Source organism: Netta rufina, assembly GCF_964035555.1.
Source record: "Netta rufina genome assembly, chromosome: 25".
Classification (NCBI taxonomy): domain Eukaryota; kingdom Metazoa; phylum Chordata; class Aves; order Anseriformes; family Anatidae; genus Netta; species Netta rufina.
In genome coordinates this window covers 661,412-670,058 of record NC_140149.1, presented here as the reverse complement: position 1 = coordinate 670,058, position 8,647 = coordinate 661,412, and positions in this window count along the sequence as shown.

Below are 8,647 nucleotides of genomic sequence, written 5' to 3'. Positions count from 1 at the left end.
CAGACAGTCAGTGCATGACTTGTTGCCTTTATCTCTGAGATCAGGAGATTCTTTTGCAGTGATGGATTAATCCACTCTTGAGTGAATAATATAACCAAGAACAAGTAGGAGCCAGCGCTCCAAACAGATGATGCGTTTAATACGTGTGTGCCTCTCCTCCCCCACTGAAAAGCTTCTTTCTTCACGGTTTCATCCGGCAGGCCTGCTGAAATCCTAGAGCGGCCTGCCTGCGCGCCAGCCCCCTGCCGCGGGGGATGAGGATGGGACCGTGTCAGGTGTCTCTGCTCCAGGTGGGCAAGGAGGGGGTGTGCTCGGCTTTGGGAGGTGCCCGTGGCCCACTTCGCCCCCTGCCTCTCCTCAGTACCCCGCTAGAGGTGCAGGTGCTGGGCCTGCCAGAGCAGTCCGCTGGGCCCTGAAGGCAGGCAGTGTTCCTCGGTGTGAGGAGCCTGCAATGTCCCTCTGTGCCCCACTGCAGCGTGGGGAAAGGGCTGCCTCAGCCCACAACCAGATCTCATGGAAGCGGGTGGGCTGGGGCTCGTGCTTCGCTGCCCATGAAGCAACTCGTGGGGTCACAGTGCAAGGCAGTGTGCCTGGGTGCTGGGGGAGAGTGTTAGGTGCCAGGTTAGCCTGCCCTTCTGACACTAGCCCCACAGACCTGCCAGTGCAAGGAGCTACTGCCTGCTTTCAGCCCCTGGGCTGCTTCAGAGCTGCTTTGGTGTGGTGGATCTCAAGGGGCCCAGTGGCATGGGCACCATTTGGGTGCTCTAGGGCTGTTCCCCAGGACCTTCTTGGATGGATGCGGGCTCAGGACTCAAAGGGCCTGTGGTATTTGATGGCCACGGTTGACTGGGTGCCCTCTGCTCAGCACCACGGTCTGCATGCTGGCAAATGCTCTTGTCACGCAAGGTCAAGTCAGTGAAACCCATCAGCGTTGGATTGCCTTGGTTTTGTGAAAGCTGGTGTTCCTCTGCTGGGGATGTGGTGACATTGGAAGTGCTAGTGACAGCTTCCAGCTGTAATTTTTCCCCAGGCTATATTTGCTGTGTGGGTAAAGATAAGATCTTTTAAAACAGCATTTACCCATCTGGGGAATGGGTTCTGATTGCGTTGTCAGTACATGATTCCTGGTAGCTGAAAAGGTTTGCTGCATAATGTTCCAACTCCATGTAGATTAAATATATTGCAGAGTTGAACTGAACAACAGCATGTGTGTTTTTTTTTTCTTGTCCCCCCACTTCCCTCTCCAAAAAAGTTTTCAAATTGCAGGTGCGTGTGCATATACAGCGTGTAGGCCCAGATTTTCATAAAGTTTGCTGAAGGCTGTTACTTCTGAGGATCTGTTTTGTTTGCAATAGCTTCAGGAAATTTTTGTTTCTCAACAGCCTTTTCAAAATTTGCGTTTTGGTGTAGCACTCAGATGCTCCTTGCGTAAGTGTTTTGCTGTGACAGTGTATCACAGTTTGGAGATTTGAGTCTCCTCTAATAAAATGCAAGCTAAGGAGGAAAACCCTGAGGGCTTTTTGGAACAGAAGATGTTTTCTGTTCTTGCCACTAATCTTTGTTGCAGAACAAAATAGGAATGTATACTTTAAGTCTTTGTAAGGGTGTAGAAGGAAGCTGGCAATGGATGTAATCAGAAATGCTATCAAAACTTTCTAAATATGTTGAAATTTCAGGCCTAATGATGTAATTTTAAATTCAGATATTCAGACTGAGGCATTTTTTTGGGTGCAGACTGCACTTTCAGATCACTGTGCAAGTCAGAAAGTCAGGATCAAGCGGAGAAGAGTCTAGGACCAGGTCATAGATGGTGGGTACTGAAGTAAGTGCATCTGCAGTTGTGTTGCTTGAGTCTCTGCAGCACTAGAAGTCATCACAGAAACAGATCTTGAATTTGTTGGTAGCAATTAAATTGAGTGTAGTTTTCTGGATTATGTACTTTTGAATTGAGCACTTGGAAAAAAAAAAAAAGGTCTAATTCTTAAGTTAGCATTTTTTATAATTAGTGCATTTGTCATTGCTTACGCTTATTGCTTATGGAAGCTTGGACAACCTGTACGTTTTGAGTTTGCCTAAAACAGCTCTTATTGATTATGGTAACACAAAACGAAGTGCTGTGGCAAAGACCTTAATTAGCCTGACCGGTGCAAAAGGAGACCAAAACTTCTCAGCTTTGCTCTTGTAGGCGGCTAGAAAAAGAGAACTGTGAGTAACCTTCACCCTTTCAACCCTTTTTCCTCGAGTGGATAGGTTGCAGGTTGAGGACGTAAAAGAATTGAAGTCCTTCTCTGAGCCAAAGGTGTGAAGCTGTTTATTTTCACTCTGGAAATGTATATATTGCATGAGGCAGATGCTAGCCTGCTTAACCTAAGCATTCACTACTTATCTGGGGTCTGGCAAGTGTACAAGTGGTGTCCGTTCTAATCCCTGAATATTAAAAAGTCCAGGCACCTTTCTCTGGCTATGTCTGAGATTGCTTTAAAAACACAAAGAGGAGCCAACAAAAAAGAGCATTTGCTTCCTTTGCCAAGTTTAAATGAAGACTAATGCTGTGGTGCTTCTTAATCTTGTTTTTCTTGCTATCTGATGGATGCAAGATGGAAGGGATGGAATAGGTCCTGGCAGCAGTTATCTTCACAGGGGCACTGTGTTGCTGAGCTCAGCATTATGTTTTTGGGCGAGCTGACGTGCTGTGAAGCCTTGACCCTTTTCTGTGTCTTGATGCCTTGGTAATTGTGTCCCTCTTCCTTTGGGCATGTCTTCCAGAAGCTTGGGCCTGCCCTTGAATGAAGTGAAATCCCGCTCAGCGAAGTCAGAGCGTAGGATGTGTCTGTGCGAGTGAAAACAGGGCTCAGTCAGGTTAACCCGACAAAGTTCTCCATGATACCTGCGATGAAACCCAGCTACTTTCCTATCAGTTAACTTGCTCATGTTTGAACTGGTTATGCTGGTAATAGCTGCCATTGCCATGATTCACAGGCGACGGGAGGAGACATGGGGCTCTGACTCAGCCACCGGCAGGCTTGCAGCAGCACTCGGGTGTCTCTCCAGGTGGGCAGTGGGGATGTGGCCCCGGCCAGCGGTGTCCGTGCTGGTGCTGCCCCGTGCAGGGCAGTAGGACGATGGGAACTGAACCCTCAGACCACAGCGTTTCACCACCAGCCACCGTGGGAGGACAGTGCTGGAGGATGGTGCCAGCCTCCCGTTTTTTGCAACAAAAAGGTGACCTGACCAAAGTGATTTTTCAATTATTATTTTTTTTTAACCAGGCATTGCATTGAGACAGCTTCTATCCAGGCCCCAAGCTGGTGGGGCTGCTCTGTCCATTGTCAGGATACCTTCCCTCTAGATTAAGAAGGGCAGAAGCAAGTTTTTGGCCAAGAGTTTGGACTTCAAATTTGAAACCAGGTTTGATCTGTGAGCGTGGGGGAAGGGAGAGGAGGAGGGCAGATTTAAAAAAAAAAAAAAAAAAAAAAAAAAAAAAAAAAATTACCCAGTTAGCTTACAGTAAGGCTGAAAGATGAATTGTTAGAAGGCTTTTTTTAATCAGGGGAAGAAAGACTGACTCTTCACTGCTTTCTCCCTCAGCTGTCACTGGTTAGCCAGTTTACTCTTTAATAAGCATTGTTCTGTGTGCCTACCCTGGAGACCTGGTTCTGCAGCAGTGCATGTTGGCGTGGTGTACTATGGTAAATATGGACTAGTACGGACTACTGTAAAAAGGAAGAACAACCATTTCAAGCAGAGTGTAGCACTTCTTTTCAGGAAAAAGTCAAAAACAGTTGGTTACTCTGTTTTTATGTATAGTTTCAGCTCTCCACAAGCAGTGAATTCTAAAGGGTGACTAACAACTGTGCTGTAATGCACAGGCTTTGCTCTCTGTTTCCAGTGCACCTCCCATATCCTGCAGCCATGAGTTCACAGGCTCCTAATTGCCTATGATGTAAGACAGCAGTAGATGGGGCTGCTATAAATTCTGGCTGCAGGTGTGGATTTAATAGTTGTGCTTCCCTTTAAGGGATCACGGAGAGCATGGATCCCTGCAAGTTACAACAGATGGAGTTGGACTTAGGGGCAAGGCATCTACAAGAGCCATTTGCCTACATTTTTTTAGAGATGCTGCTTGCTGGAGGCTGTTGAGGTATCTGTGTTTATCCGGAGTCACCTCAACAATGAGCTTGCTGTCCTCTAGCACAGCTCAGCTATCGCTGCTCTTCTTGATGAAGGTTCAGGGAACCTTTTCTCATCTCAGAACTGAGCAGGCATCAGTGCACTGTGGGAGCTGGACTTCAGGCAGCATGCGTGGACACAAGCTCCTTTGTCTGTGAATCTGAGAGGTTTTTGTTGATGAGCAGAGCAAGTCTGTGGTTCCAGTCCGTTTTGAAATTGTGCTCAATTCTGGTTATAGGATTTGGAGAGTTTACAAACAAGGGTGATTGTCCTTCATGTGTATGTGTAACTCTGATAATTAGGATTTAGGATTGCAAGTCCCCTAGCTTGTTGAAAATGGGTATTTCTCACATGGAGTTCGGTTTTGAATATTTTCCCTTAATTTTGGTCTACATTCTTGCAGTTCAGGGTCTATTAAAGATACAGGGAAAGGTGCCTGGTAGGTTGATGTGAATCTTTTTGCTGTTTGGGTGCAAAGTTCCCTTTTGTGGACGTTGGTTCCTACCCCTTCCTTTGTGCTTGTGCTCTGAGACTGAGTGGTGAGCTGAAACCGCTCCCTGATCCAGGTGAAAACTAAACCTCATTTTTCTTTGGCTGAGGTTCCAGCTGGATCTGCCAGCAGGTCTGACTCACTGGCCATGCAGTTGTGGGTGCAGATAGGAGGATGCAAGCCAGGTCCTGAAGGAAGGTGTTGCTGCCCTCCTCAGCAGTAGCCTGAATTCAGATTGGCTTAAACTGGTTGTGAAATCTTGTTCTCGGTAAAAATATTTGGTTGAATAATGTAAAAAACAACGCTGTACTCCAGGGATCAGGTCAGCCCTGCAGGAAGAAGAGTGGAAAGGATTGATGAGGGGAGGGGAGCATTCAGAAATACCTTGTACATGACTGAAGTTGAGCAGAATTTTCCTTGGAAGTCATAAGGTGCTGTGAGAGAACCAGTACAGGTGTTGAGCTGAAGATACGGGGAAGAAGGAAAATGAGAACAGGGTGAGATCTCAAGGGTCTTAAAGAGCAAAGGGCAAGAATTTTGTATTTATTTGGTCTACGGTTACTCTGATAGAACTGTTAGGCTAATGATACCTTTCAATCCCTTGGGGTCTAAAAGCCTTTATTTAGGCATTTAAACATAATTGCAGCACAGCAGAACTGTATATTAGGCTAATGCTCTGTTCTTTTTCTTCCCTGGAGGCTAGAAGAGTCAGAAACCATACCCACTTCATTAGTGTGGCAGCAGGGGGACTATGTCAGCTTCTTTTTTTTTTTTTTTGAAGCTTAATAATAAAATTAACCTAATTGTTATGCCAGTTTGTGGGCAAGAAAGTGTGACTTGGGTGCATTTTCCTGAAGCCTCTCTTGCTGTGACCAGTACTGCTATCACTGGATGCAAATTCCAAGTGTCAGTGATCAGGATGTGCCTGTGGCATATACGGAGTCGGGAGTGTTTTTAGCTGTGTTCTCTTACAGGGCAGGGAAGAGAGCAGTGTGCTGCAGAAGCACAGTACACAAACTGTTAAATTTTCTTCACTCTGCTCACAAATCCATTTCTTCAGTCAACGCCAAAGCATGCGTTCTTCTATCAAGACCATATGTACGCCAAGACTGAGGTTTTAAAGTCAAGGTGTTTTTGAAATATTGGAGTGCAAATTAAGTATCTGAGTAATCTTAACTGTCTTCTCAAAAAAATTTGCTATCAGCCTCACATATAACTCAAAGGATTAATGGAAAGCTAAACTTTGATCAGAGTCCAACAGCTGATACCAACCATGAGACTTTCCAGGCCTGAAAGCAAAATAGAAAAATCCAGTGAACAACTCAGGAAAAGATCTGCTTCTCTGTCTTTGAGGCAGTCCAACTTTTTGGTCATGTTTTTAGACTGATACTTCTTGTTTTTCTCAGTTACTTAATGTCTTCATGCGTCTCCTTTGTCCCATGGCACCAAACCTTACCTTTAGAAGAGTTTGAGTAAATTCACATTCTGCATGTTCAGAATTCATCTTCTTTGCTCAGTGCCAGTCAAGTTTCTCCTTTATCCTGAGCAAACATTCAGTCTTAATTGTGACAAAAATAATGTGCCATTTGAAATTGTTGCACAGCTGATAATACACTTTAGCAATATAGATGCTGTCAGGTTTTGTCACTAGCTGCAGGCCACTGACTCGCAGTGCGGGTTGAATCGTGGAGCAAATATGAAGCTGCCATCACTTGCAAGCTAGAGAGCTTTTGTGCACACCCGTGCAAGACTATAAAAATGCATGTTACTTACCAAGAGTGAAAATACTAATTGACTCATTAAGCATGAATGCTTATAGAAAACATTTGATCATGGGCTTAGCACTGATTCACTTGGACACTAAGCATGGGGATGGGCAGAAATTTGGAGATGTTAATGGAATTCAAGGTAAGGATTGAAAAGGCTGTGCAATTTTATTCTGCAGCTTCATTAAGTTGTTATGATAACAGTATAGAAAGTTTACTACCAGTTTAAAACATAATAAATAAATATGAACACGACATCCAAGGATGCTGTTTCTTGTAATTTTAAATACATTTCAATTTGGTTTGTTTCTGTAGATGCCTTTGAGTATGTTTCGTTGTGTTCTCTGATCTCTGTGTCTTTCATGTTTGCTTTATAGGGTCACTGTCAGCAAACTGTTTTTGTGGAGTTTTCCTTTTCAGATTTTCAAGTGTGTTTTAGGATAGAGAAGAATGCTGGTCTTTCAGGACTGCTGGGCAGAGTTCAGTTTGTTTTATAAAGTTTTATAAAAGCACCCAAAAATCCCTTTGAAGTATGTAATTTTATTACTTACATTCTCAAAATGCTCTTTCATGATTCGATAATTCTAATGCAAGTGCCTAGTTATGGTATTTTAAAAAGAAGAAAAAAAGACCCTAACACTTATGTAAAAGCCTGATTCCTTATCTACATTGCTCGGCTTCCTGTAATTTAGTAATGCAGAAACTGCAGTTCAGTGCTTGAGGTGGAGAGTGTAGAACGGGAGCGCTTGACTTCTTTTTTTATTTTATTTTTTTACACAAGCTGTGACTACAGCACAACTTTTCTCTGTGCTCGGGTCCTCTCTTCTGAGTGTAATTAGGAACACATTGATTCTTATTGCAGCTGGCAGCTGCTCACTATTGCCTTTTTCAGCTTCTGACCCCCATAGTCCCGGTGACCTTTCCTGGGGTTAGTCGTGGGCCCTTTGCATTGTGATGGGCTAGAAGTGGCTCATGTGGAGTTGATTATTTCCTTGCTTGTCTGGCCTTTTTGGTGCCATAACTCCAAGTCACTTCCATTTTCTTCCCCTGCTTTTGGCTGACCACAGTGAAAGGAAATGCTTTTTCTGGCGACAGGATCAGTTTGCATGCTTGACTGACTCGATTGAGACCCTGAAAAGGGGGGAGGGGGAGGGTAATGAACACTGTAGGTGCTGCATTTGCTTTTTAAAGGCTGATGCTAATGATGGAGTAATCATTAAGCATTCATAAAAATGGTGCTTCAGCAGCAGCCTGGGTTGCCTTAGAGCGACCTCAGACCCAAGCATGCTGGCATAAAAATCCATCTGCCGCATCCTCGGTGCGCAGTGGCTCCAGGAGAGGTGCAGGCCGCAAATGTGTGAAATAACTGCAGGCGCCTTGGCGTCGCTTGCTCGTGGCTGCTTCAAGGATTTCCCAGCCACCAAAAGACCCAGGAAGAAACCTCAGAGGTTAGTCTGCAAAGCCGATGGGCGGATTGTCAGTTGCTACTGGGCTCCCAACCATTCCTCCAAGCACAAAAAGCTAATGAAGTATATATGCCAGCTGTTACACTCATTTTGCCAGACCCCAGGAGGACAGCATGAAGACAGTCAGTGATCAAAGGATTTGGAGATCACTGAGGAGCCCGGGCTGCAGGAATGTCTGATTGCTTTCTCTTGGAATGCCACAGGCTTCAATACCTTTTTTTTTTTTTTTTTTTAAGGTGTCTTGGTGTGAGATTTAATGATCTAACTCAGCTTGCTTGTACTAAAGGCATAGTATTTTAGTTAATTCCGAGGGGTTTATTTGCCCCAAATTTAGATTCTTTGAAAACCTGCAATTGTTTTGTCAGTACAGCGGGAATCTGGGAAAGCGAGTTAAAATTACTCTTTTCTTGGTAATTCTGCAATTTAATAAATAAACCAGGAAAAAATAAAAGTATTCTCAGCGCTTGGTGTCTTTTTATATTGCATACAGTAGTATAGAGTGAGGTTGGAGTAACTGATTTTGTGTTGCAGCTTAACAGAAATATGCAGTCTTTGGAATCTAAAGCTGTTTTGCTGCAAGTCAAGGCTGCTGTCATGCTGGCAGCTCGCAGGCAGTGTTGCCCCTGAAGCAGCCGCTCTGTCAAGCAAACGTCACTTTTTCCTAGGTCGTCTTGGAGAAGGCTGTCAGCTTCTGGAGGTGGAGTGGGTAACCTGAATAACTCCCTCTGTTCCTGAGCATGCAGTTTCCTTCCTCC